General features: G+C 41.9%; 1 protein-coding gene across 5 annotated transcripts in view; it reads left to right on the top strand.

The window, feature by feature from the left end:
- Nucleotides 1-25,696, top strand: part of Vti1a (vesicle transport through interaction with t-SNAREs 1A) — a 292,766-nt gene that overhangs the window by 74,601 nt on the left and 192,469 nt on the right. The gene's annotated exons all lie outside the window — the stretch shown is intronic.

Below are 25,696 nucleotides of genomic sequence, written 5' to 3'. Positions count from 1 at the left end.
ATAGAAGCCACAGCAGAACCTCTGACCACACGTGAAAATATCTGTAGAACAGCAGATATTCACGGTTCATGGTTATATACTAGTCAGACTTTCGGTTTGAACTAACAGTAGTCATACTGCAAAAAAAGACCATCCTAATTTTTCTAAGGCTAGTCTATTCAAAATAGACAGGTTTTGTGTGTTTCTGTTTGTGTGTGTGTGTGTGTGTGTGTGTGAGAGAGAGAGAGAGAGAGAGAGAGAGAGAGAGAGAGACAGAGAGACAGAGAGAGAGACACACAGAGAGAGAGGCAGAGAGAGAGAGACACAGAGAGAGAGAGAGAGAGAGAGAGAGAGAATTTCATGCAGTGAGTGTTTTTAAACAACAGGCATCATTAATACCTTGGTTTTTATGAGTTTCTTATTTTTCAACTACACTTTTTATTTTCTAAACTATAAATTATAAATAATGTCTTTTGTATATTTTAAATTGTTCTTAGCTGCTGTATAAACCAAAAACATGTGATTAACAGAATTGTCCTGCAAAAGAAATTTAATTTAGAGTTACCAAAACACTGTTGTCTGAAGAGTGAGGACAATGAAAGTATCTGGAGTACCGACTTTTACGAATTGACAGTGTGTTTACCTTGCTTCGTGGTCACCCTGGACCCATTGGTTTATGAGCTGCATTCTAAGGCACCAAGGAAGTAGACTGCATTTATTAATGCTGAGGAAGCTGAAGAAGAGCACCGTGCGCCCAGCTGTTACCAGCGTGCACTGCTGCTTCATGAACTTACCGACGGGCGTGCTCTCTGCCCGACGGGGCCCCTTTGGTTTGGAGCTCACCCTTAGAGCAGACTCTTGGGAGGTACATGGTCAGTGGAAGGAGCCACCTTTCAGTTTTCCTGTTTCACAGACACAAAATCATTCCACTTCCCTGAGCCTCTTCATTCTTCAATAAAATAGAAGTAAATCGCACATCTCAGAATTCTAAGATACTAGCATGCTATGTTAACGTATTTAGTATGCCACAAAATACAGTAAAATGCGTGTCTTGTTATTGTGTGGCCATTTGTGATCCATGATTGTCTTATGAAAAGACTGTTGTTGTTGTGTGTGAAACGTGTGTGTTTCAACCCAATAGAAAGGAGGTGTCCTACGTGGACAATTCTTACTGTCCGTGTGAACTTTGCACTGTTACAGAAGGGCCTTCCTTGTCCAGCCTCCATTGATGAACCTCCATGGGCTTAGCCTGGGCTGGAACGTGGATGGTCTTGCTGTGTCAGAGTGTTGATTGGCTGGGCCTTCGGTGGCTCTCTCAGCCTCTCTTCACTCCATGTGGCTCTTTCCCCAAACTGAAGGGCCATCAGAGGGCATGTTTCCGTGAGCTGCCCTCGCTGGAGTTAGCACCAGCCATACTTAGAGGGGCTTTGAAAAAGTTAGAATGTAAGTAGAATGTAATGGCTTCCTACAATGCATGTTTTATCGATTTATGAATGGCATTTTTTTCTAAAATGCTAATTTTGTATTATAAAGTCAGACAAACATGGACAGTTTGATGACTAATAGTAGTAGTTGTAGGCAGAAGTTGCATCTATTTCTTTACTTGAGAAACAGTGGGTGTGGCCCCTGTTTGGGGCTTTGGACATATTTTTCATTGTTTACATTTTATGTGTATGAGAGTGTTTCCTGATGTGTGTCTGTGCGCTCTCTGAGTGCATGCCGGTGCCTCTGGAAGCCAGGAGAGAACACTGGATTTCCTAGAACCAGAGTTACAGGTGGTTGTGAGCCACCATGTGGTGGCTGGGAAATGAGCCCATGTCCTCTGGAAGAGCAGCAGTGCTCATAACTGCCGAGCCATTGCTCTCGCCCTCTCTGGAATCCATGTGAAATTTTATTTGAGCACAGTAAACTAGGAACTATTGCACAGTGCTGTGAACGAGTTGGAGGCCCCTGATCTGTGCGCGTTCTCCCGCTTGCCAGAGAACCTTGACACTAGCCTCTTTCTATGTCATAGATGTTTTCTGTTAAAACTTACCTTTTCTGCTTATTAACTTGATGGTGATAATTGACAGATCCCAAGAAGAATACCATCTAGGGCGGGGTGCCTGGATTAGGGTGTGTATTGCATTAATCTCTAGTTATTCCTAACAAAATATGACATTCATCTTTAAAAGTTCTTGCATCACTGTTGACATTTTTAAGTTATTCATGAATATTGTCTTTTCCCGAGCAATCACTGAGCAGAGGGTACATGGCCACAGTGTGCGATTACTCTCTCACTTACCCCCCGATATGCATTGAGTTTAATGATCTTCAAGCTACTTCCCTGGACCCCTTTCTGTTGGCAATAACTGACCAAGTCACAACTTAGTTGAATTTGATAAAGAAGGGGCAGGCCAAATTGAATTTGATAATTTCTAACATTAAAGAGCTGACGCTCTGTTGGTAAAGTGCTTTGTCTTACAACAAAAGGGCCTCAGTTCAAAACCCTTAACTGTGTTAAAACAAAAGAAAACCAAAAATGGTGTGAAGGCACACACGTTTAGTCCAGCGTTTGAGTGGTGGAGACCAGTGGATCTTTGAGGCTTGCTGGTCTGCCAGCTTAGCTTACTGACTAGCCAGTGAGAGACCTTGTCTCGAAAAACAAAGTAGATGGTATTATGTAGAACAACATCCAGGGTTATCTTCTGGCCTACACAGGCACACTCCAGCCGATGGTAGGCCATTCCAATCTAAGACCTGACATCAAGAGAGACAGTTAGCACACACATCCGTAAGCTGCTGTGGAAGCAGGCATCAAGGACTAGATAGGATGCTGCTTGCATGAAGCCTTGGGTTGATACAGTTTGGCATGACTTCTGAGTTCTCTTCTAGAATCTTTGAAGAGAAGAGTGACTCTCCCTTCTTCAGTTACTGACGGGTATGATTTCTAACTGTGGTGACAGCCATCTTGTTAATGGTCAGGATTTAAATGCAGAGTCATCTGCCTTTTACTCTTAGGTTGTTACTCTTTCCCCCTTTCAAATAGATATTCCACAGTCACAGTCAGCATAAAAGGAAAGAGGTGAGAGAAAGCTGTGTGGACAGAAATGCAGTCCTCATATGCAAACAAGTGGTTGAAGACCCTATGGTTGTCCCTCCTGTTTTCCTCAGTGGGCTCAGACCACCTTCAGAGCATCCTGGAGCTGTACGGTTCAGGTGCTCGTTGCTTAACTCTTAGATCAAGATGCAAGCTATTTGCAGACCTTGCCTGAGTCCAGTTCAAAGCCTCACCCGCCCCATGTGTTGACTCTTCTCTAGTTACCAAGACTGCCTAGGCTTCGCCTCCTTGGGCTCGCTCCTCTCTCCACTCCGGTGTAGCCAAGAGGAGAGAGGGAGTAGCCACTGATCGCTTGAGAAGGAGCTGCACTTCTTCCAGCTCTTGCCTGAGAGTGGAATATACTCTAAGCCTTCACTCAGGGCTGTATGTGGGTTAAGGACAAAACTTATGAGAGGTGACACAGCGCCTGCTAAGCATGTGACATAGGTCATGTGACACCTCGTTATTTTATATTCTAAGTTTCTCCATCCCAGTCACTTTTTTTTTTTTTTTTTGTAGAAGAGAAAAGAAGCTACAGAGAGGTACTCCCATTTTCCTACAACTATGAAACTAGGCACAGTAAGCAGATTATTTGGCCCCACACTGAGAAGTGAACGATTTCACAGGTGTACATTTTTTCAGTTTTATTTGTTGAGGTCATGTTCTCATATCTATTAATTTCCTTCCCCTATAATTCATTTTAAAATTATCCATTGAGACTGTGTATCATATATTAAGGATACCGTAGTGAAAAAGAGAGGCCAGGTACTTATTTTCAGGCAGTTTATGAGTAAGAGGAAAGGTCAAGTAAAACTAGCCATTTTAACAATTAGCAAATGAGTGTAGTGGGCAGTCCTACACGGTGGTCAGGTGAGGTAAGCTGTAAGAGCTGACAGGCTCAGTGGCCTAGGCAGGCAGTGGTAACTGACTGGTGCAGGCTGTGGTGGGGCAGAGGGTGCTTTCTGAAAAGTGGCCTTCTGTGGATGCTGAGTGTTACGTGTGACAGAGATGCTATCCCAAGACAGCCTGGGCAGATGGCTTTCGCATTGTTTGGGAGTGAGCAGTGAGAAGTAAACACAGACACAGGCCATAGGCCCAGGAGTCTGAGCGGTGCAGACTGTGGTGCAGGGTACAGGAATGGAAGGCATCTGGGTTTTGCTCTGGGTAAAGGTCTTCAGAGGGCCACGAGAAGGCAGGTGGCCCCTTCTGAGAAGTGAAGGACAGGGACATAGGAGTGAAGGGACACAGAGGGGCCAAAGAGAGATCAGGAATTTTACTGTATCAATCTAGAACTTTTCCTTTTGTTAATTAAAATCACTGATGGAGAAATTTGGTGACGGAGATGCCAGAGAGATCATAAGCCGTTCTAAAAGGCTTTCAGAAACAAGAAGCGTGAATCTGACCAATGTAAAAACTGTCTCCTTTCAGTTTCATACATTTATAGAATGGTTTTAGTGACCTGGCATGGATTCCTGACTATTCTTCCTTCAGAACCACTCTGAACAAACGGGGACTTGATACCCATTGCTCACACAGTGGCCGGTCTGGTAAGCAGAAAGTGACAAGAGTTTGTGGTAGATCTAGGCTGGCGATCAGATTGCTGGTAAGATGCTGGTGAATCGTTGAGGTGCTTTCAAGACACAGACTCTGGTGACGTCTCTAGAGAGAAGCGTTATGGAAATCGCTCAAAAAAACAGCACTCTCCTTAGAATCTTTCATCTGCAAGATTCTCAGTATAAGTATATATTGTCCCTTGATTAATCTCCCACTGATCTCAAGAGGAAACACATCCAGGTCTTACTGCCCAGTGTTGTTCAAGACCAGCAGTCTTGGCATCCTCTGCAATGTTGTTATAAACAAGATAGACAGACAGACAGACAGACAGAAAGAGGGAAGGGAGAGAATGAGACTATGACCTTTGTTGCCATTTTAAGGCCTTTGCACTTTTACTCTATTTATCTGGCTTTAAGCATTAGACATTCTTCAAAATCTGCTTCCACTGGCCTAATTTATGTGATGTTTTTCAGATTATTTTTGTCTTATAGCTGCAAAACTTGAATTCACTTATCCTGATAGACTTGACCATATATGGAAACATATGGGATATTTTTCCCTTCTGGAAAACTGTTCTTAGATTATAGCATTTTAGTGAGAATGGGGTAATCTATCTATACTACAGTTTTTAAAAGGTAAGTTTCTTACCTGTCTTTCTTTAAAGAGATTCCCCGAGACAGCGGCCAGTACTGGTGTCCACACACACCTTTTAAACAATGGGGGGCAGCTTTGGAGAGCTGCTGTTACAGGGTAGAGTCAAGTAAGAGGAAGGTGGGTGCTGGGCATATAGCTTGTGGGGTTTTTTGGGGGGGTTGTTTGTTCTCTTGTCTGTTTGTGTTTTGAAGTGCTAATCCCCTTTTCCCTCCTTCCTCACACCATGAATGAATAGTTCTTTGCTGTACTCCTGCCATGATACCCTTCCCGGCCACTGGCAGCTGTGGACTGAAGCCACGTGCCAGGATTGTCTCCTTCCAGGTTGATTACCTCAGGCATTCTGTGACAGTGACAGCAGACCAGCCCCATTTCCTTTGTATCCTCATCTGAAAGCCATGGCTAGGCAGCTGCTGCGTTCTCCCTAAGACTTTTGCAGGGTTTTATAGGGAAGATGGGAGGGCATAAGTCCAATATTACACTGGGGATCTGGTTTACATCCCAGAACCCACATGGTAGAGGGAAAGAACTAACTTCCACAAATTATCTTCTCTCCCCATCACGCTTGCCATGGCATATACTCCCCAAATAAGTAAGTGTAAAAAAATATTTTAGTAAGCCATTAAATGTGTTCAGTTATCCTCAGAGCAGATTATTGGTAAAGTAAAACCCAATGGTAGAAACAATACATGAGACCTTGTCCAGTAGACCTCGGGTTAGCTCGTAGCAAAGCCAGTCCCTCCTCAGAAAGTCTGGCATGTGGATCTTGCTACCCCATAACACACTGGCAAGACCTTTGGTAAGACCTGGGGACTTAGAGTCAGACGTGTGTCGTCCTGCCCTCAGAATTGGAGTTACTTGCTAAAGGGAGATCTCTGATTCCCTCGTGTTGGTAAGAGGAGAGTCAGATGGCATGACAAGGAGAACGCTGTATTTCTCATTCATCCAAATTCACAGGGACACAAGACACATCTAGCATTGTAGTCCTGCCTTGTCTCAGTAGAGGGTACTATGTCCACAAACATGGGTCCCAATTATTGGCCTAGGTCCTTTGATTAACCCTGGTGGTAATTCAGAAAGCCACCATCATCTGTCATGTTTAAATTATTGCAGAAGTAAGACATTAATACCTTGCTCTTCTGTAAAGTAAGAACAGAGAATAGGATTCCACAGGTGCATTGTTAGCCGTTTGTTCGGTCCAGCTATGGTATTTTAGAGAAAACTGTTCGCTATAGAAAGGAAGATAAACCGTTGATGTGGAAGTTATCTGTAGAGAAAGGTGCTCTGTCTGCTGCTGTGACTGGCAGAGTGTTTTTCAGAACCAGAAGGGCATTCTGCCGGGACAGAATTCTGTTCCTTAATGTGAGAAGCATGTACCTTGCCATTATCTTGTAAGTTTTTACACGTCTACCCGACTCTAAAATCAACCAAACAGAAAGGTCATTTTAAAGTTTGTATTAACCACTGATTTTATAATTACCAACAGCTAAAGTCTTATGTGTCTTAAGAGCTGGGACCTGCAAGGGAAGGACAGCGGAGTTTTCATTTGGAACAATGCCCTAAAAGAGCATTGCCAAACTGTACTTAAATTTACTTTATACGATTCTCTGGGATATTGGCGATCTTCATAATGGTAGGAAAAGGTTGTCATTTGAATCCTCTTTAGAGAACCTTCTCCTTAGGTGATCTAGGAGAATTCATAGCCTTCATTTGTAATCCATTAAAAAGCACTATCTCATTTTTATGGGTACCTTTTCCCATAATGCCTATCACTTTCCCAGTTGGCTACATTATGAAGCCATCCTTACTCCATGTGTCTCTGTGAGCTGAGGAAAAGAGTGACAAGCAAGGCAGACAGTGGCCATGACAATTGGCTTCCAGATACAATGCAAGGGCTGCAGTTTATAACTTTCTATAGGGTCCTTTTTTAAAATCAGGTTTCTTTTCCTTTGAGTTTGACTTCTAATGCCCAGAAGTTTTCTTTTCAGCTGTGTTTATGTATTAACAGGATTTTTTGAGGTGGGTGCTTCAGAGTTTTCACAGCGTGGGTTGGCAATGGTCTAAGACTTTGTGTATGACTTACATGGAGTGGGAATCTGATGGGCATGAGCTTTAAAAATGGCTTTGTGTGTATGCTCTACATCTGAAGGCTTTGTCTGTATTTCCTGCTGGACTACAGTGTTTTCCAACATTGCCACAGAAGAACAAAGTTAACATATATATAAGATATATATATATATATATATATATATATATATACATATACATATATAATATATATATATATATAATCTTGAAGGATACATCTTTCCAAGGAAAGCCCTTTTCAAAGAGACTGTCATGGTAGGCCCACTTTCATGCATGGCACTGTGTTACCCTTTTGCATCTTAAGATATAAATTCTAAGTCATAGTTAAATAAATACCTATTTATTTAAAGACAGGAAGAAACTATCCTAAAACCAGATGAGGAAGAGAACCTCAGAGACTGCCCCTTGCTGAGTAATCAGTCCTGACCTCTCCTTCCACATTCCCAGGTCTTCACTGTCTAGTGTCCTGGCATATCTACATTTAAATATATTAAATGAAGCTTCCATATTTACATTTAAATGTCTTCAGGGTTCAGCTAATCTTCCTTATTCATTTTGAGAGTTACTTACTGGCTGCATACACACTTAAACAGATCACAGTGGGACCTTGATACTTGTTTAGCAGTTTGGGGCCCTAAAGAAATCTTAATGGAGTTCGTTGGACACCCACTGGGTTATGGTTCATTTTTAAAATAACAAGAAGAATGCTGGGTAAGTTAATGTTATTAGCCACAGTTGCACCTGGAAGTGAAGTAAGGAGAATTGCACCCCACTGTGGGGAAGTCTGTCTGTCTTCCTGGAAGGAGCAGCAATAGTGACAGCCCCTGTCAGCAGCATTTACACCATCATCTCGGGGTTATTGGTCAACAGATTAATTTATTTAAAGTGGAAATTATTGGCTCAGATTGAGCTGATTCCTAACGACTTCCCCAACCCCTGTTAGTTTGAGCTTTGTGGGGGAGAGTGGCCTTGCATTTTGTTTCTCTCTTCCATCAGCATGTCTTCAAGTGATCTATAATGTTCAATGTTCTGTGCAGATCTCTTGATGATAAAGGTCTGCTATTAAAACAAACACCCCCACCCCAAATAAAAACAAACAGCCCACTTTGCCCTAAGAAATCTGCGCAGGTATAGAAGGGATGCTGGTTTTTCTGGCTATAATTTGTTATCAGAAGACTCTTACGAAGTCATTCAAAGTCTTCATGTGGGCAAGTTAAAGAAACTGACTGGAGTGACTTTGTTAATATGAAAAGGAGACTTTTAGGAAAGCCACAGCACTGTCTCTAACAGTTAAGTGTGGAGATGGACCAAATGTCTTCCTGCCTCCCCCCATTGCCTGCCAGCTGTGACTTTTCCCTGCGACAATGAACCCTCATCTTTATTGCTGTGTGCAAGGTACAGTGTTTCCTTTTTCTTCCTACGTGGGCTTCCTGTAGAATGCACACCCCATATAGTTCTTTAAATTCACACTGTTGTGAGAACAAGTACGTCTTTCTGTTCTCCCCTTTGTTAACTAAACCTTGTGGAGCAGCAGCTTTTTCGTGCCCTCCGCAAGTTGCCAGACTCTGCTCAAATTAAACACTGTAAGATTATCAGCAGGTTACAAAGGGGCAGTGGATCGCTCTCCCAAAGTTGTATATAGCGTTGTCTTGATCTGAAAAATGCTAACAACATCAGACAGGCTAATCGCCTAGTGCCTGCCTTCTGTAAATTGGGAGTCCCATGTCTTCTACATCAGAAGTGAGGCAAATGCGTGGACTACTTTCCCTCTCCTTTGAGGATGAAAGTTGTATGTGTAGGAAGCATGGGCTCACCTCCACGTGTCAGGTTACATCACCTACTCTAGAACAAGTTAGAGTGTGCTCTGAGCTTTGCAGCTAGACAGACGCAGGTTCAGTCAATAGCCTTACCACTTAATAACCGAGATGGAGCAGTTTCCTTAGCCTTCCTGGTTCTTTCCTAGTGTGTAAATCAGCTTTACAGGTACCATGTGCGGGCGTTGTTCGGGTAGAGAAGGTAAACTATAAACAGCCAGCCCAGGTGCAGTCAGCATTTGCACTGCCCTAAGAGAAGGACTCCGTCCGCCTGACCATGACAGACTGTAGTAGTTCTTGCAGTGGCTTGGTACACTGATGCTGTTTCTCTCTTGGGAAAGTCCAGTGCAGGTGTTCCAATGAGCACACAGCCTTCCATGTAGTGGTCCAGAAACTCAAGTTTCTCCTCCTGAGGCTCTGCCCTGCCCTAGGTTGTAGAATCCTCTACATTTGGCCAACAGCAAAGCCAAGAAAATGAAGGAAAACACACGTCCTTTAAGTTCCACATAGGTTCTGCCTGTAGCCCAGTGGCAATGGCTGCATGGGATAATGGTGTCCAAAGAAGCAAACAGTGTAGGGAAGACCATGTTGTCACCTTTTATTATTATGTAATAGCAGAGAGCATGAGTGCGGGGAGCTGAGCCCCAGCCACACTGCTATTTCATGCTTACTTCACTGTCTTGTAAGTGGTTAAAACCTGACTATGAGGAGCACAGTGGGGAAGGGTGGGTACATCGATGACATGCCATACGTGCGGTTGGGGTTTTTCTAGCATTTGTGACAAACAAGACTTTAATACCTGGTGTCTATATCAACATTAATATATGCATTAAGACGTCCAACCTTGTTTGTTTTCTTTTCTACCAGGCACTTCTATTTATTCACTTCTCAAATAGATTTTATATTCCTTAGATCTGTAACAAAAGATAATTCTTCTGCATGTATTTTTGTCTAACTGTTGACAATAGATTAAACTCTGCAGATTTATATATTCCATTTCTAAAGCATGTGTGAAGTACATTGCAAACTGTACAGAGGAAGCTTTAGACATAATATGTCTAAAAGTAATATGTTACCCTTGATGAGATCCTGAAACAGAAAAAGGACATTAGTTTAAAACTAAGGAAACACTAATACCATATCCATTTCAGTTATTAAAAAATGCTCCAGGGGTTAGGAAGTAAGGATGGTTGGTAAAGTGCCTTTTCACAAGGAGAAAGACCTGAATCCAATATACAGAGCCCTCACCAAAAACCATGTGTGGCAGCGTACATTTGTAATCCTAGCAGTAAAAAGTAGAGACAGCAGACCTCTGAGTCTTCTAGCCTACCCTGAGAGTTTCTGGGTATGAAGAAACAAGAAAGAGGAAAGTGGGTGACATTCTGGGGATGTCACCTAAGGTTATCTCTGGCTGCCATGTGGATGATACACCCATACAATAGATGCTTGTGTGCATGCATGTGTATGCTCACACATATACACATACACACACATACACAAATACACAGAGAGAGAGAGAGAGAGAGAGAGAGAGAGAGAGAGAGAGAGAGAGAGAGAGAGAACTTGAATAGTGCCAAAAAACCTACTCTAGGAGAATTACTGCACATCATAGCTTAGATACGCACACTGCACAGAGATTTCCATTTGTCAGTATGAGTTATTATTTTGCTTCTCTTCAGTGAACTTCCCAACTCATAGTTCTGGACTGTATGTCTGAAGATCGGTGTCTGTAACTACAGGACCAGGTTGTTACCAAGCTCCTCTACCTTGGTAACTTCTTCTTCCTGTTTCTTTTAAGCAGTCTGTCTTTATGATGATGATGTATTGGTTTCTCCGAATGCAGTGTGTCTGTCCACTTCCACTGTGTTTCTGTGGCGAAGCAAGGCAGCTCCACAGTAGAATAGTTGAGATCTTGTATTGACCTTGCTAGGCATTAACTTTTGTGATCGATAAAGAGCTGTTATTGGACTCAAACAAAAACCAATGCCTGCTCATCAATTGGAGGCTTCTAGAATGTCCCTTATTTCTTCTTCTCGGTTTCAGCATCTTTTACAAAGTCTTTTCTGTTTCTTTTGGTGGAGATTACCCTGTCTAGGTCAACATTTTCCTTTGGGAGTTTAAAGGGATGGTTGTTGTGCAAGGAGGTCACTCATAGGTTTTTTTTTTTTTACAAACTCATAGCTGACTAAGATTCATGCTGTTCATGAATTTTATTTAATTTCTTGATTAACATTCTAAAAACCATTTTAAGATAGTCCAACTATATGTCAAAAATGAAGTTATTTTAAATGTGTGGTCTGAAGAGGGATTAATTGTGCGTTGTTCTTGCCTGTGAATGTAGCAGAGATGTAGAGAAGTGTATAGCACACAGTTTGATGTGAATAAGCACATAAACAAAAAGTCCTTGTGGGAATATCTTAGGGACTTATATGTCTAAAGTTTTATTAAGTATCTAAGTTGTATGTATTAGTTGAACAGTCCTTTTTAAATCATTGTTTTGTGTATTAATATAGAAATGTCAATTTTTACATAACCTGAAACGTCTTAGAATTGCCTAGTTCCAAAATTCAAATGTCAGAACAGAAGTTCTGTTCATACATGACTGATATTTCAACTCTAAAGACCTCGTAAATGATTCAGTATCAGTTTGGCCTTATTGTGAAACAACTTTGAAAAAGGCAGAGAGATCTAAATCTGGTCCACAAAGGTGTGGTCTCATTCAGTCTAGTATAAAGCACTAATTTCACAATTCATTAAACAGCATACATTTTAAATTATGCAATAAGTTTGGTAAAAAATTTGAATTTTCACAGGAATTCTTAGATATTCTATAACATTGGAGAAACAGCAGAATCTCAGTCTTGGGTAATGGGGTTGTTGTGTTTGTTACTAAATGAGATTAAGTTCATCTTCATGGACTGTGGTTACTTAGACATGGATGCTTTATGAAACAGGAGCGATCAACAGAAGCCTTTTGAGGTAAACTGAATAGCAATTTGTTCTCCAAAATCTGCAAGGAATCTATATATTTGAACTATACTGAGCTCAGTGGGTTATAAACCTGGCAGTCATTTTACACAGAAAACCAAGTCTTGATACTTAATCCCGTTTGTCATTACTGGTTTCCATTCTTGTTGAAAAATCTAAGATAATATTGACCATACTGTGATATTAATAATTTGAATGAAATAATTTTGTTGGTCACAAGTTTTTAAATTGTTTTGTTTTGTAGCTTAGGGAAAAAGCTTTCCCCAAAGGTCCTTAGCCCTCGAAGAGTCTTACTTTGATACATGGTCTTTATTTCATTTTGTTTGAGACAGGGTTTCTCTGTGTAGCCCTGGATGTCCTGTAACTCACTCTGTCAACCAGGCTGGCTTTGAACTCAGAGATCCACCTGCCTCTGTCGCCCCTGCCTCCCGAGTGCTGGGATTAAATGTGTGCACCACCACTGCCTGGCAAAGGAGAGCTTGCACTTCAGCTTTTGTTTGTTCTTGTGCTTTATCTTGGTAGGGACAGAGCCCGGGGCCTTGTGTAGGCAAGGAGAACTCCCTCCTACTGAACTAAGTTCCATGTTCTCAAGAGCTTTTAACTTTCTGTTCTAGGATATAACGCTTGAGACACCTAAAATACATTAGCCTTTCAGTATGATAGAGTGGATGTTTGGAGTGTTACTGTTCAGGAAATACACATCGCCATTCGGCTCATAGCATGGAATGGCCAGTTTCATTTTTCCTCTGCTTGGAGATTAGTGGAAAATAAGCTCTATAAATTAAATTTTATTGCAAAATTGTCTTCCGATGTTCAGCAGTAGAGATAATACGGAGTGATATGGCTGGAGTGGATTCTGTGTGAGGCAATTACTGCGTGAAGACTACAGTGAGAGGGGAAGGTGCTGCTGAAGGTGTTCTGTGAGCACCATCTAGAAGACTTCGCTGGGAAGGTGTTGAGGATTGCTGCGTCCTGTGCAGACGATTACAGCTCTGCAGATATAATTCAGTCTAAAAGCGGTGCCTATGAATGGTTTCAAGGACCATGTTATATTCTAGCATGCATATAAGATATATTCATTCATCCATGTCTAGATATGTGGCCTTTCTTAGACAATTGTTATCATTTCGAAGTGCTTCCCCAACACTGGGCTCTTATCAAAGGCCACATTATTAAGACAGTCCAGCTATGCCTTCAGGTAACTGTGTAGGAAAGGTGAAGTAAAAATGTTCATTGTGTGTGTGTGTGTATGTGTGTGTGTGTGTGTGTGTGTGTGTGTGTGTGTGTGTGTGCGTGCACTCGTGTGCGAGCGCACGCCTCCCACCGTGCACATTTGTGTAAATCTTCTGTTTCAGGACTCCATCACATATCAAATAATCAGACGATGCTTTAATAATTTATTTATATCTTACCCATAAAGTTTAGATTTTATATAGCAGTTACAAACAAATATTAAAAAATCACATTTTTTCCTTGAATTAGGTGGACAGTCCTTGGTTTGAAAGGTCTATCTACAAGTTACCTCAAAGAAAAGGTGCGTGTGTGTCGGTGTAACTCCCTCAGCCTGTGTGTATCTCTCAGCTTTGTGCTCTCTACTCCCATCAGTCAACTAGGGCATCTAGCAAATGTCTCATCTGAGCAGGTTGGGTCACAAGAGTGGCAGACTCAGAAATAGCACAGTATAGGCCGTCAGCTGCGCAGTCCCACCCCAAGGAATTCCCAGGCTAACACCATTGTATGACAGAAATTATTAAATAGACCTGTTTGTTTCCTAACGTGTAGAGGAATCTTGCCATCCTGTAATTGAAAAAAAAAATCCCATTAATAAAGTCACTTAAACGGAAAATAGAATTTTAGAAAAAGCGACTTTCTGCTTCGCACATACGTATCATAGACTGACTGTGTGGCCATTACGAATTGATTCCATGTACACACGTACATGTCATAGACTGACTGTGTGGCCATTACTTTAGATGGTTTGTCCAGCTAAACTGCCTCCACAGCCATCATGAATGAAGACTATAGAGATTTATCAAGATGAAACCACCCCATTAAGAATTGATTTCATCCAGCTTAGAGAAGCAGAGGCTACGGCCTGACCTGCGAGGCTCTGGCTAGGAAAGTTCACTTGGTGCTGGCCATAGACCAGCACCACAGGTTCCAACTTTATTAGTGTCGAGATAAGCTGATTAGGTCTTGTCACTCAAAGGTGCCATATCTCGATCAAGATACACACTCTCTCTCCATTTCTCTTTAAGCATTGAAGCAGGCAACAAAGGCAGAGATGTGTGGTCTGCATCCCTACGGTTGTCACCACGCAGGGTGCGAGGGTCCTGTGATGATGCGATGACTGTATTAAAGAGTACATCAATTTGTTTTAAAGTGTTTTGATTTTTTATGGTGGCATTAAGAGAGAGAACATTGTGGTTGCAGCTTTACTAGAAAGCAAAGAGTTCTAGAAGGAGGGGAAAAAGTGTCTCTTTGAAGCCTACCAGGGCTTTGAATCTTGCTGTGCCGATGGGCGCCTAAGTACTCCTGTAACTGGCAACCTCAGATCCGCCATCAGCCTAGGAGCTACCGTCCTCCAAATTATTCATTTGAGGGGGGGTTGTAAATTGGCCTAAGCCACATTAATGATTATTGAGCACAATTTTAAAACTTTTATCAAGAGACTTGATGTCTTAGTTATTGCTTATGTTAATGTACAGATTAGATGATAAAGAACAGAGCTTCTAACTCTCCCCAAGCACAGCCTGTTAGTTCCATTCCATTCAATTGTTTCATACACAGTAATGAACACCTTCCCCTGTATACCTGGAAGACAATCCTCGCTAATAAATACAGGCTGTTGAAGGTAATTCCGCGGGGCTGCAGCCTGAGACCTCCCCATCTTCTCTGCTGAGGAAAAGGTAGAGCGATGGCCCTGGAAACCTGCCCTTTTGTTCCTCACATCTGAAGTTTGTTCACCGCAGGCCTCCTTCCCACTTCAATGCAGCCACAGAAGGGGCTTGCCTCTTCCTCCCTCACCCTCTGTGCTCCCCTGGTGCTGCAGTCCTGCTCCGCCACCTTTCCACAGTGGAAGATCTCCTCAGCGGCTATTCCCCTTCACCCCAGCCACTCGCCACTCACCAATCAGGGAGCCTTTGACTTCAGTGAGATTTGTTCTGTGCATGCAGATGTGCATGGCCATTCTCGGTGATGCTCATGACAGAACAGAAAGCACCTGTTGACATATACGCCTTTTCTTACATGTATCCTCCAAAAAACAAAACCTTTTTTTCAGTATCCTATGAGTAAACAGTTGAAACATAGTAACATTTCCTGACCTGGAAAAGAGACTTCTTTTTATCTCACAGAGATTAGGCAGAACACACACATGTATGTAACTGTACTCATGAGTACCTACAGGTAGGCATGTGTTCTACTTTTAGGCCATGTGAGAAGTGCAAAGCTAGTCAGTCAGATCGATTTCTGACTGGCCTGGACAGGGTCCTTGCCATTATGACCGCAATACACTGCACACCTGGACCTCCCTGTCTGCGTCACTGCTGTATGGGAATTGGTGGTCTTTAAGAGGGATTTTCTCTTCAGACTTCTTTTAGGACATTTCATGACTAAATTCACCCTAATAGTCTTTAGAATCTTTTTTGTTTTTTAATAATTAAAGGCTTGCACTCACGTGCTGAACTTGTCTGTCTCTACTTTGTGTCAGGGTCTGGACAGGCAGCCTTCTCGTTACTTGGGTTTCTGTCTCCCTGTTACCTGTCAGGGATGTGCGTCCTCTCCGAAGCTGCTCCCCTCTATCAAGCCCCTTCTTTATATATGTAAGTGCCATTCATCCATTGCTCATTTTTGCTGTCTGCTCCAAGAGAACATAAGCGAGCATCTTAAATGATTGAAATGCACTCCTTTATACAGATTAAGGTGCTTAATGTGAAAGGTTTCCACCCACCTTCAGCCTTACACTAGTCACGGTCATTTCATCAGCCGCCTTTAAGGAGGTATGCTGTGGGTTTTGGTATTTTTGAATTTTTATCTGCCTGTCCCTGTGAAAACTTTTAAAGCATTTCAAAAGTTCTTTCAAAAACACTACTATTGTTGTTGTGAAAAACACTATATGTTACTTGGCAAGGTTATAATTGAGAAAGGGTTCCTTCCTTAAGCTGGTGTCCCATGCGTCTGCATGTGCTCATTCTCATGCACTCGGTGGGAAATACTAAGCCAATAACAAGTCTGACCCTTCAGTTTGCTGCACGCTTTAGCCGCTGAGCGGCTTTTCTTGTTCACTATTTCCCAGTTTGGTCCCCTGAGCTTACTTTGATATTTGTTTTAGGTTACAATTAGTCTCCATTAACAGAGAAAGTTGGGGTGCAGTTTGGGAACATGGCTTCATCATGAATTTCAGTATAATGTGTGTCTCAGAGAAACCTAGGCACAAAATGTGTGGAGAGAAGAGCTGGACCGGGGACATTAGCCAGCTGCCCCTCTGTTATCCAGAGCCATCCTTGGTTGTGGCATAGGAAAGGAACCACAGATGCTCACACTGACCAGCACCAAGGTGGATCAGCATTGGTTCTGGAAAACCGAGTACTTTTCCTTTTGTTACATTGGCCACTTAGCTCAAACGAAGTGACATGTTTTAACGTGACTCTCTGCTCACTGACATCGAAAAAACTCCACTTCAATGTATATGGAACTGCACACCAAAATGGGTTATACTAACCTGAGCATTTGAGAAGATTCTAGAGAGAAGTTTCTGAAGAAAGTTTTGGGAGGCAGGCCCCAGGAACACGTGGAGACTGCTGTCCTTGGAGCAGTCCCCCACAAAGGACAGCGTTTCTGAGTTGTTTTCATCATTAATACTCACCTCCTCCCAATTGAGAAATCTGTCACGAAATCCTCTTTAATGTTTCAAATTCACCAGCACCGTGGGGCTCTCAGCCACGTGGCATCCATCGCATGCTATTTTATGTTGCCAGAATGGTTATTCCGAGGCACTAATGAACTTTTCATCAGAAAGAAAAGTCTTTTAGAACAAAGCGTATCACACATATTTTCTATTCTTTGGGTGACTTTCAAGTAATTGTCGGGCAGCATTTGGGACTTAGATCCAGTTTTGCAGGGGTGCAGGGTAAGTTCTGCCCTTGGGGCTGGCGCATCATCACCCCCTGACTGCCCACAGAAGCATTCCCAGTTGCCTTTCTTCCCTCCCCTCTTCTGGATTATTAGAATGCGACAAAGAATTGAGGAGCCACGACCCACTGCTTGCTTTGTCCGTGTTCCAGCTATGCTTAGCAGATATTTATTCCCGAGGATATTGAGTATATTTAGGATAACTGAGCCCAGATTACTTCAGTTTGATTTTCCATGGTGTTACATTTCCCTAAGTAAGAAATATCAGGTAACTCCAGAAAATAGAGAAAAGGTTGAAAAAGCAATCTTATCTCTTAGAGAAGGAGAGAGGAGGGGATTTATAACTATATAAAAATAGATTTTCTTTTATAACAGCATCTAAGTGTCTCTTGATTCAGACAGTTTTATCCTAACAATCGTGTGTCGTGGGCCCCTCTTACGCCATTACTAACAGCTAAGACGGAGTCATCTGTAAAGCGAGGAGAGGGGATCTGAGATGGGGAATGCGTCCCTGCTCTTTCCCCGAGGCTGAACCATTTATCACTCTATCCTCATTCGATAAAAGTGAATTTTATAATAAAATTTCCCCTAATCAGCCACTGTCAGTGGAGGTGTCTTATCGCTGAGAGGAAAATGACACCGATCCTATCGGAAAGCAGCACCAATGTCACCATGTTCCCAATCACAGCTCTTCAGCCGCCGTATCTACCTTCTCCACAAACACCAAGCCGAGCTTTTTTCCTAAGAACATCAAAACACAGCAAAGTCATTAAAATTGCACCCGCGTAGAGTTGCAGGGACCAGCCACACTGGCGCAAAATGGGATGTGGGAAAACAGGCTCCAAATGTGCTAATTCCATTGTCACGTGCTTACGGCTTCATTTTAATCAGTTAAAAAAAAAGCCACACATTGCAATAAATTGGCATTATCTTCTGTGACACCAGAAGACACAGTTGGTTCAAGGATTTAGAGGGTCACTAGCAACAGTATATAGCGTTACAGACAAAGTCTTTTTACGCTTCAACTACGGTAGCTAAGGTACAATCCCTAGTCAAGACCACAAAGAAAGACCATAACCCATGCAGCACAGGGTTCAGCCTCCAGACCTTCCGCCTTTTCCTTGATGGGCTTTGTGTGCCTAACAAAGACTTTTGAGAAATTTTTAAGAGACTAATTCATTTCTCATATCTCTCTATAAAAGAGTAATCTCTAGCATTTCAGGGCTGTAGCCTCACTGCACACTTGGCAATAGACCCAATGGTCTTTCCATAGGTCTGCCCACTGGACTTGTTTTCCAGGCCCAGTGTGTCACTATGTTTACATTGACCATTAGACTTGTGAGCCTAGACAAAGATACATTAACAAGGCCTGAGGAAATGCAAACAGAAAATAGTGTCATTGACAACTGTGAGACCAATAATGAGAGACTGTCTCTGATGGTCTTAATTTATTATGCCAAACTAGCATCCATGTTTTTACACAATTTAAGTTGAGGAATTACTGCAGGCAGACTTAAGGGTAAATCTAATTTTAATTTGTTCCTCCGGGTTGTTTTTAGCATGTCCATAGCTCTGTTTCAAAGCCAGATGGTCCTCAGACTTGGCCTGACCATTCTACTGGGGACTGTAAAGTTTAGGGCTAGCAAGACTTTGTTTTTAAGGCAAAAGGTAAAGGGTCAATTAAGCTTCCACATTCCGTGTGTAGCTCTGTGAGGTCTACAGTCTTCCATCACAGAATTTTCAAGACTGAGATCATCAGCTGCGTTTTGAAATACTGAAGAATTTATAGTGTCAACTAAAGAGAGAAATAAACAACAGTGCTTCATGAAATAAAAGAGTGGAATAAATCTTGATAGTTTAGAAACTGTTGTTAATAATAAATCTGACGAGAGAGAGAGAGAGAGAGAGAGAGAGAGAGAGAGAGAGAGAGAGAACACACAAGTGTAACCAATTGTTACAGAATAAAAAGAGCTTTTGGAATTAAATTATAAGTGGCCAGGCATTTCAGTAGCTTCTGTTTTAGTTTTGTTTAACAGTCAATGATTTCTAACAGAACAACAGGAAAAAAAAAAAAAAAAAAAAAAGGAGAACCCACGTATCAGTCGAGAGCGCAGAGGCTGCTGCCTTTCAGCACATCGTACTTGCTCCCACTGCTAGTTTGTTTTCCTGGAGTCAATGTCACATTGATGAGACCTCTACTGCGTGACTGCAGTGCATCTTTAAAAGTCCTTCATATTGTGAGGCTGAAGCCGCTGAGCTGCAGCGTCACCGAGGCAGTGCTCCTGATCGCCCTTGGTCTGTGGCGTGGTGCCTCTGAGTGCTTGTTCGTCTTCTGTGTTTAAACAGCTTGAGTAAATTTACAGGGTCACCCCCTTTTCATAATAATGGAGAAGAGGAATGAGCTCAAATTTTAATCACACAGCTCTTTTCAACGTTAGAATTAGCAGTCGGCTCTGCACGGTTCGAGGAAAGTTGAGGCTCTGTGGTGAGGTCCTTCCTAAGTGATGGCTCCTGGCTTCTGAGAGAGATAAAAATATATAAATAACAAGGAATGGGATTTACCGGACGCACTAGAGTGCTGCTTCCAGTGCACGCCTAAGGAACGTTTCAGTGCTTTCCTCTCACTATAATGCTACTATTGGGTGTTTGCACATATGTTCTGTGGAAATTGGCTAGTTTAATATCTCAAACATGCATATTTATATATTTACCTTAATAAGGTTTGGGAGATAAAGGACCATAGTGCCTTCGGCTAAAGCAGCCGTCCATACTTAATTGGAGAGCCGTTCTATATGGAGATGAAGAACATTTAGGAAAGTTACTGTGTTTATTAAGTCCGTACCTGAGGTAGCAGAACAGGTCGTATTTAGCCCACCTATCCCCCGGACCACAAAGCAGCCGGCATCTGCTTAATCAGCAAGTGCAATGGTTAAATTGGAATGACTTCATGACTAGAATTCATTAAGTGTTCATGTTTGAAATTTTTGAGGAAACTACTACCTGAAAGGAATCATGAAGGCCAATGTTGTATGTTAATCTAATATATATAAGCTATTGGAGAATATTAGACAGAAAACAGTATGCTTCTGTGTGTGTATGTGTGTGTGTGTGCATGTGTGTGTGTCTGTGTGTGAGTGTGTGTCTCTGTATGTCTGTGTGTGAGTGTGTGTGTGTGTCTCTGTATGTCTGTCTGTGTGTGAGTGTGTGTCTCTGTATGTCTGTCTGTGTGTGTGTGTGTCTGTGTGTGTGTGTGTGTGTGTGTGTGTGTGTGTGTGTGTGTGTGTGTGTGTGTGTGTGTGTGTGTGTGTGTGTGTGTGTGTGTGTGTGTGTGTGTGTGTGTGTGTGTGTGTGTGTGTGTGTGTGTGTGTGTGTGTGTGTGTGTGGGTGTGTGTCTCTGTGTGTGTGAGTGTGAGTGTGTGTGTGCATGTGTGTGTGTGTGAGTGTGTATGCATGGGTGTGTGTCTCTGTGTGTGAGTGTGTGTGTGTCTCTGTATGTCTGTGTGTGAGTGTGTGTGTGTGTCTCTGTATGTCTGTCGTGCGTGAGTGTGTGTCTCTGTATGTCTGTGTGTGTGTGTCTGTGTGTGTGAGTGTGTGTGTGCATGTGTGTGTGTGTGAGTGTGTATGCATGGGTGTGTGTCTCTGTGTGTGAGTGTGTGTGTCTCTGTATGTCTGTGTGTGAGTGTGTGTGTGTCTCTGTATGTCTGTGCATGAGTGTGTCTCTGTATGTCTGTCTGTGTGTGTCTCTGTGTGTGTGAGTGTGTGTCTCTGTGTGTGTGTATGTGTGTGTGTTTTAAGTGGAGGGAAAAGAATGTTCATTTTATTTAGATGCCATTCAAACTAAAGAAATAATCTTTTTTATTTCTGTCTTATTAATCTTTACTTTCACTTACTTTAAATAGTTGTAAAAATGGCAGTGGAAGTTACGGTGCAGTAGACGGTTCATCCGCCTGTGATGTTTCCCAAAGCCTCACTCTAATTCCAGCCCTCATTTGGAACTCGGGAGCCTGCCGCAGTGCTCCGTTCTTGTTGTTACCCTTCTCCACACGTAGGCTGCGCCATTGAGCCACCGTCAGCTGCCGCCGCCTGTAGTACATGCCGTGAGGACTGTCCTTTCCATGTGTCTAATACTACAGCAAAAGACGGTATCTCCACGCAACTGTCGCAAAGTTTAAGATACTTTCTAAGAATTTTAAATTCATGCTTACAGAGCACAATATATTTTCATCATTTTCTAAAGATATATGTAAACACATCTTTAAAAACTTAGCTCCTGAAAAATATTTATAATTAAATGCCTGAAGTTATTTTAACTGTTGAAGATTATTTAAAATTAAGTGGCAAAATATAAAATGTCAAATATACTAAATATAAATATATACTTAGAAATTCTGTATTAAAATTTATTTAGCATGACTGCATTAAAATCTTCTGAAGTCAAATATCTTTTCTTTCCTAATGCAAGATTTGAAACAATTATAAGAACAGACCAGTATGCTGTTATTGCTACATTGTATTTTTTTTCTTTATTTCCATAAATACAGCTAGCAGGAAAATCTGTAATAATATCTTTGTTGCATTCATTGATTCAAATATAAGCTAAAAGAATAGATTCAAAATAAGATTTTAAATATATTTTCACTTTTTATGTTTCTTAGTTTTTAATTTTTGGAAAGAAAATTTGAAGAGTAATCCAATATTTTTGTCAAACGTATGAGAAAATTCAAGTATTTGTGTAGATTTAAATGTCATTTTCATCTGTCTTGTAAGTTGGCAGATTCTAAACCAGGGCTCTGCAGTTATTTCCTTGCATAGATAGACTTTGAAAGCCTCTGTTTTCTCGTGTAATAGAGTCATTCGCCATGAGATGGGAACTGTTTCTGTGTAATACTGGAGGTTGTGAATGAAAATGTGAACGTGAGATTTATAATTATCTCATGGCAAAAAGTCCACAAGTATCAGTGGCACATGTGGCTGTGCCCGATTGTCTGTGTGCCAAGCCTTCACTTGCTTCAGTCCTAAAATCTACCTCATGAACACCCGTCGTTTCCCACGCACCTCCTCAGGGGCAGTGCAGAAGATGCTGTCAGCCGGGTATGCCTTGGGGACATTTCCCCAGTGTTTAGATGGAGGCTGCTTTGCCCTTGATAGTAATATATGTAAGTTTATTATTTTAAAAATGTTTCTAAGAACAAATAAAGTCATATATTCTTTGTAATGTAACATTTTTTGCAAAGCTTTTTACATAGCATATTTTTATTTTGCAAATATAGTATACTATCTACTTCAACTGTCACAACATAATTTACTTTATAAAGTGTGGCTTGCTGGGATAGAATTCTTATGAATTCATGTACATGATGGCAGGTATTTTACTATAAAAATATGTGGAGATGTATTGTTGATGGCGTTTGTGTCTATGATTTCAAACAACTATACTAGAACTAACAGGGCAGTTTGGAGTATAGAGCATGGACTAATAATTCTTCATAGTGTATTTTATATAATGAAATATTTTCCTGATAATGAATACTTGATAAACAGCATCAGCAGTGTTTCTATGGAGGAGACTCAGTGATTTTCTTGTATCTAAAACTATTACGTAGACTCTACCAAGTTGGGTAATAGGCATGGTCAGTCTCTGACTTGTTAAATCCGTGGTGTCTATTGACCACATATAAGATGTGGGAGACTCTGTAAGGCTCGTCTGTATGGATGACTTAGCCAATCCGGCAGTCACCACAGATTTACAGCACCAGTTTTCCCCAACGATTGGTGAACTGCCTCTGGAAATGACTCTAGATCATGTGAAACTTTGTGGAAAGAAAAACTGTTTTGATTAAAGAAGAATATAAAGAGCTGGTATTTATATGAGCAGTAGTCTGTAACAGGCAGTGCCAGATTGGTATGTATATGTTACCGAATCTCAAAATGAATAGATGGATTTTCAGTATTTCTAAATGTTTTTTATTGGCTATTTTTTATTTACATTTCAAATGTTAGTCCCTTTCCCAGTTTCCTGTCCATAAGCGCCGATCCCATTCCCCCTCCCCAACCACTCCCCCTTCCTACCTCCCTGCCCTGACATCCCCTACACTGGGGGGGTCCAGCCTTGGCAGGACCAAGGGCTTCTACTCCCATTGGTGCCCAACAAGGCCATCCTCTGCTACATATGTGGCTGGAGCATGGGTCCCTCCATGTGTACTCTTTGGGTAGTGGTTTGGTCCCTGGGAGCTCTGGTTGGTTGGTATTGTTGTTGCAAATCATGTTTTTAATTATCTTTCGCAAAATGTACTCAAAAGTCATTTGGAAGCCCAAGATATTATCCATAGCGGTTTTATAGCTCTGGAACTTCCATGCAGAGAAATAAGCTGTCGTCTGTACTGTGGGGACAGAGGGAAGTCTGTGGCCCCAGACATAAGCACCACATTTCAAGTCCCATGAGGAATTATATATGCTGATGTATGATACGGTCTGCTTTGTCTGTTAACAAAACTGCATTCCACGTGTGCAGCTGAAGGATGGCAGATGATTCTCTCCGGAAAGACCAGAGGGTTCCAGTCATGATTTCCAATCCTGTCCTATAGCAGACAGCACAGTTACACATGATACAGTCTGCATGTACACTCTGAAATATCATGTAAATGGTCACATTTTATATTCCTGCTTGTATTTACTTTAGTTTGGGGATTTGAAGGCTTCACGCTTTGCCTCCTTCATTCTATCTTCTGCTCATCTTTGTGTCTCTCTTCAATGGAAGAGACCCACTCAAGATACACAACCCAGTGGATTAACTACACAGTTTCTAGAAACCCAAGCAGATTAGTTGTGAAACAGATCAGCCTTTTGTTGCCTTTTGTAGTGAAGTTATACATCTCATATGGCCTTCATAATTATCTTAGAGTGTTTCTGCTGCTGTCCCCATTTGACAATGAGAACACCGAGGTCTAGGGAGGTCAAGTTCCCAATCTTAAAGACGGGACATCTGAAGTCAGATGTCCTCCGTTTTTCATTATCGCATGCCTGAGTGTTTAATTATCCCACTTGACATCTACTCCTGAAAGCAGAGTTGAAAGTTAAGTTGCACCTCTTTTTAGAAAACCGAGCTATGCTCTTTCCTCTCCAAAGAGTGAGCTGGAAAATGGTGGTGTCACCCATACCACTGCTGCCAGATCTCTGTGCATTCTTAAGACTGAGGCTCCCAAACAAAGCGGGTGTCTGGGGTACAGCTGGGAAGATAGGCTGTGACGTTACGAGAGCATGCGCTAAGAGAAGATGAGAACCAGCATGTTGCAGGCTTACTGAAAGCTTCACTTCTGTGTCCCAACTCAAGTGGCCCAGATGGGGCTCTCTGGGCAGGCGGCCTCAGTCTCGTCCTCTCTGAGCAGTGGCTTTGGGTAGAGGGGCTTGTAACTTCTACATATGAACCAGCAAGACCTGGAAAAATCCACGTTCTGAAGCGCCTCAGGCCTGTCTGCAGAGTCTGTCTATTTAGAGAGAACTGTCTACTGTGAGGGGTGTTTAGTCAGGCTGTTCTCTGCTTATGTACAGACATTCGGCACAAGGAGACACTTCTGTACACCCACAGCGTGGTATCCCACACTTACCTGGCTTATTGTCTTAAATCTGTGGTCCGTTTTCAAATGTAAGCAGAAGCTGCTCTAAGGAGCCACATATTCAAATATATCACTATCCTTCGTGAAAAATGAAACCAGGGCATACACTGAAACCTAGCACAGTGTGTATGCTGACTCGGTACTAGAAAACCTGTATGGACACCGATGGCTGCCTGAAGGTTGCTTATTTAAGGTAACTCTCAATCCTTATTTTTCCCCATAGCAAAAATAAAACAAAACAAGACAAACCATGACTTCCTATGTAAAAATTAAGGAAGGACCCTTCCTTCTGGCATCCCAGTAGGAAAGGGGTGTGAGGACTGAGCCTGAGCCGTGGCCTGCCCTGCTGGGAGGGTCTGATCTCCAGCTGGGTAGATTAGTATAAAATGCAATCCACTGGCCAGTGGATACTGACTCATATTTTGACGCAGGACCCTTCTTAAAGTTGCACCTTTACTGAAGGAAAGCAAAGTATTTAAATAAAATGACTAAATGTCAAAGGAAACTATTGTTTGTGTACTAGTTCATTCCCCTGGAGAGACTAAGACAGCAGTTGAACATTATGTGTTTAGCGGGAATCGTGTTTTGAGTGCGAAGGCTAGAACTAGTGCTGTTGAACGTGCCAGGCAAGCACATCAGTACTGAGATACACTGTCTAGGACATTTTTGATCCATTTTCTACGTCAATAAAGAAACCCACCATCTATTTCAGAACTTTTTCACATTCATCCTAAAAGAACAGTAGTGAAAGTGAAAGTAAAAGAATTTTAAGTCATACCAACATACTGAGTTGTTCC

This window comes from Rattus rattus, chromosome 2 (genome assembly GCF_011064425.1).
Source record: "Rattus rattus isolate New Zealand chromosome 2, Rrattus_CSIRO_v1, whole genome shotgun sequence".
In the NCBI taxonomy this organism is placed as follows: domain Eukaryota; kingdom Metazoa; phylum Chordata; class Mammalia; order Rodentia; family Muridae; genus Rattus; species Rattus rattus.
Note: the sequence above shows the minus strand (reverse complement) of the source record. Positions and strands in the feature narration are given on the sequence as shown.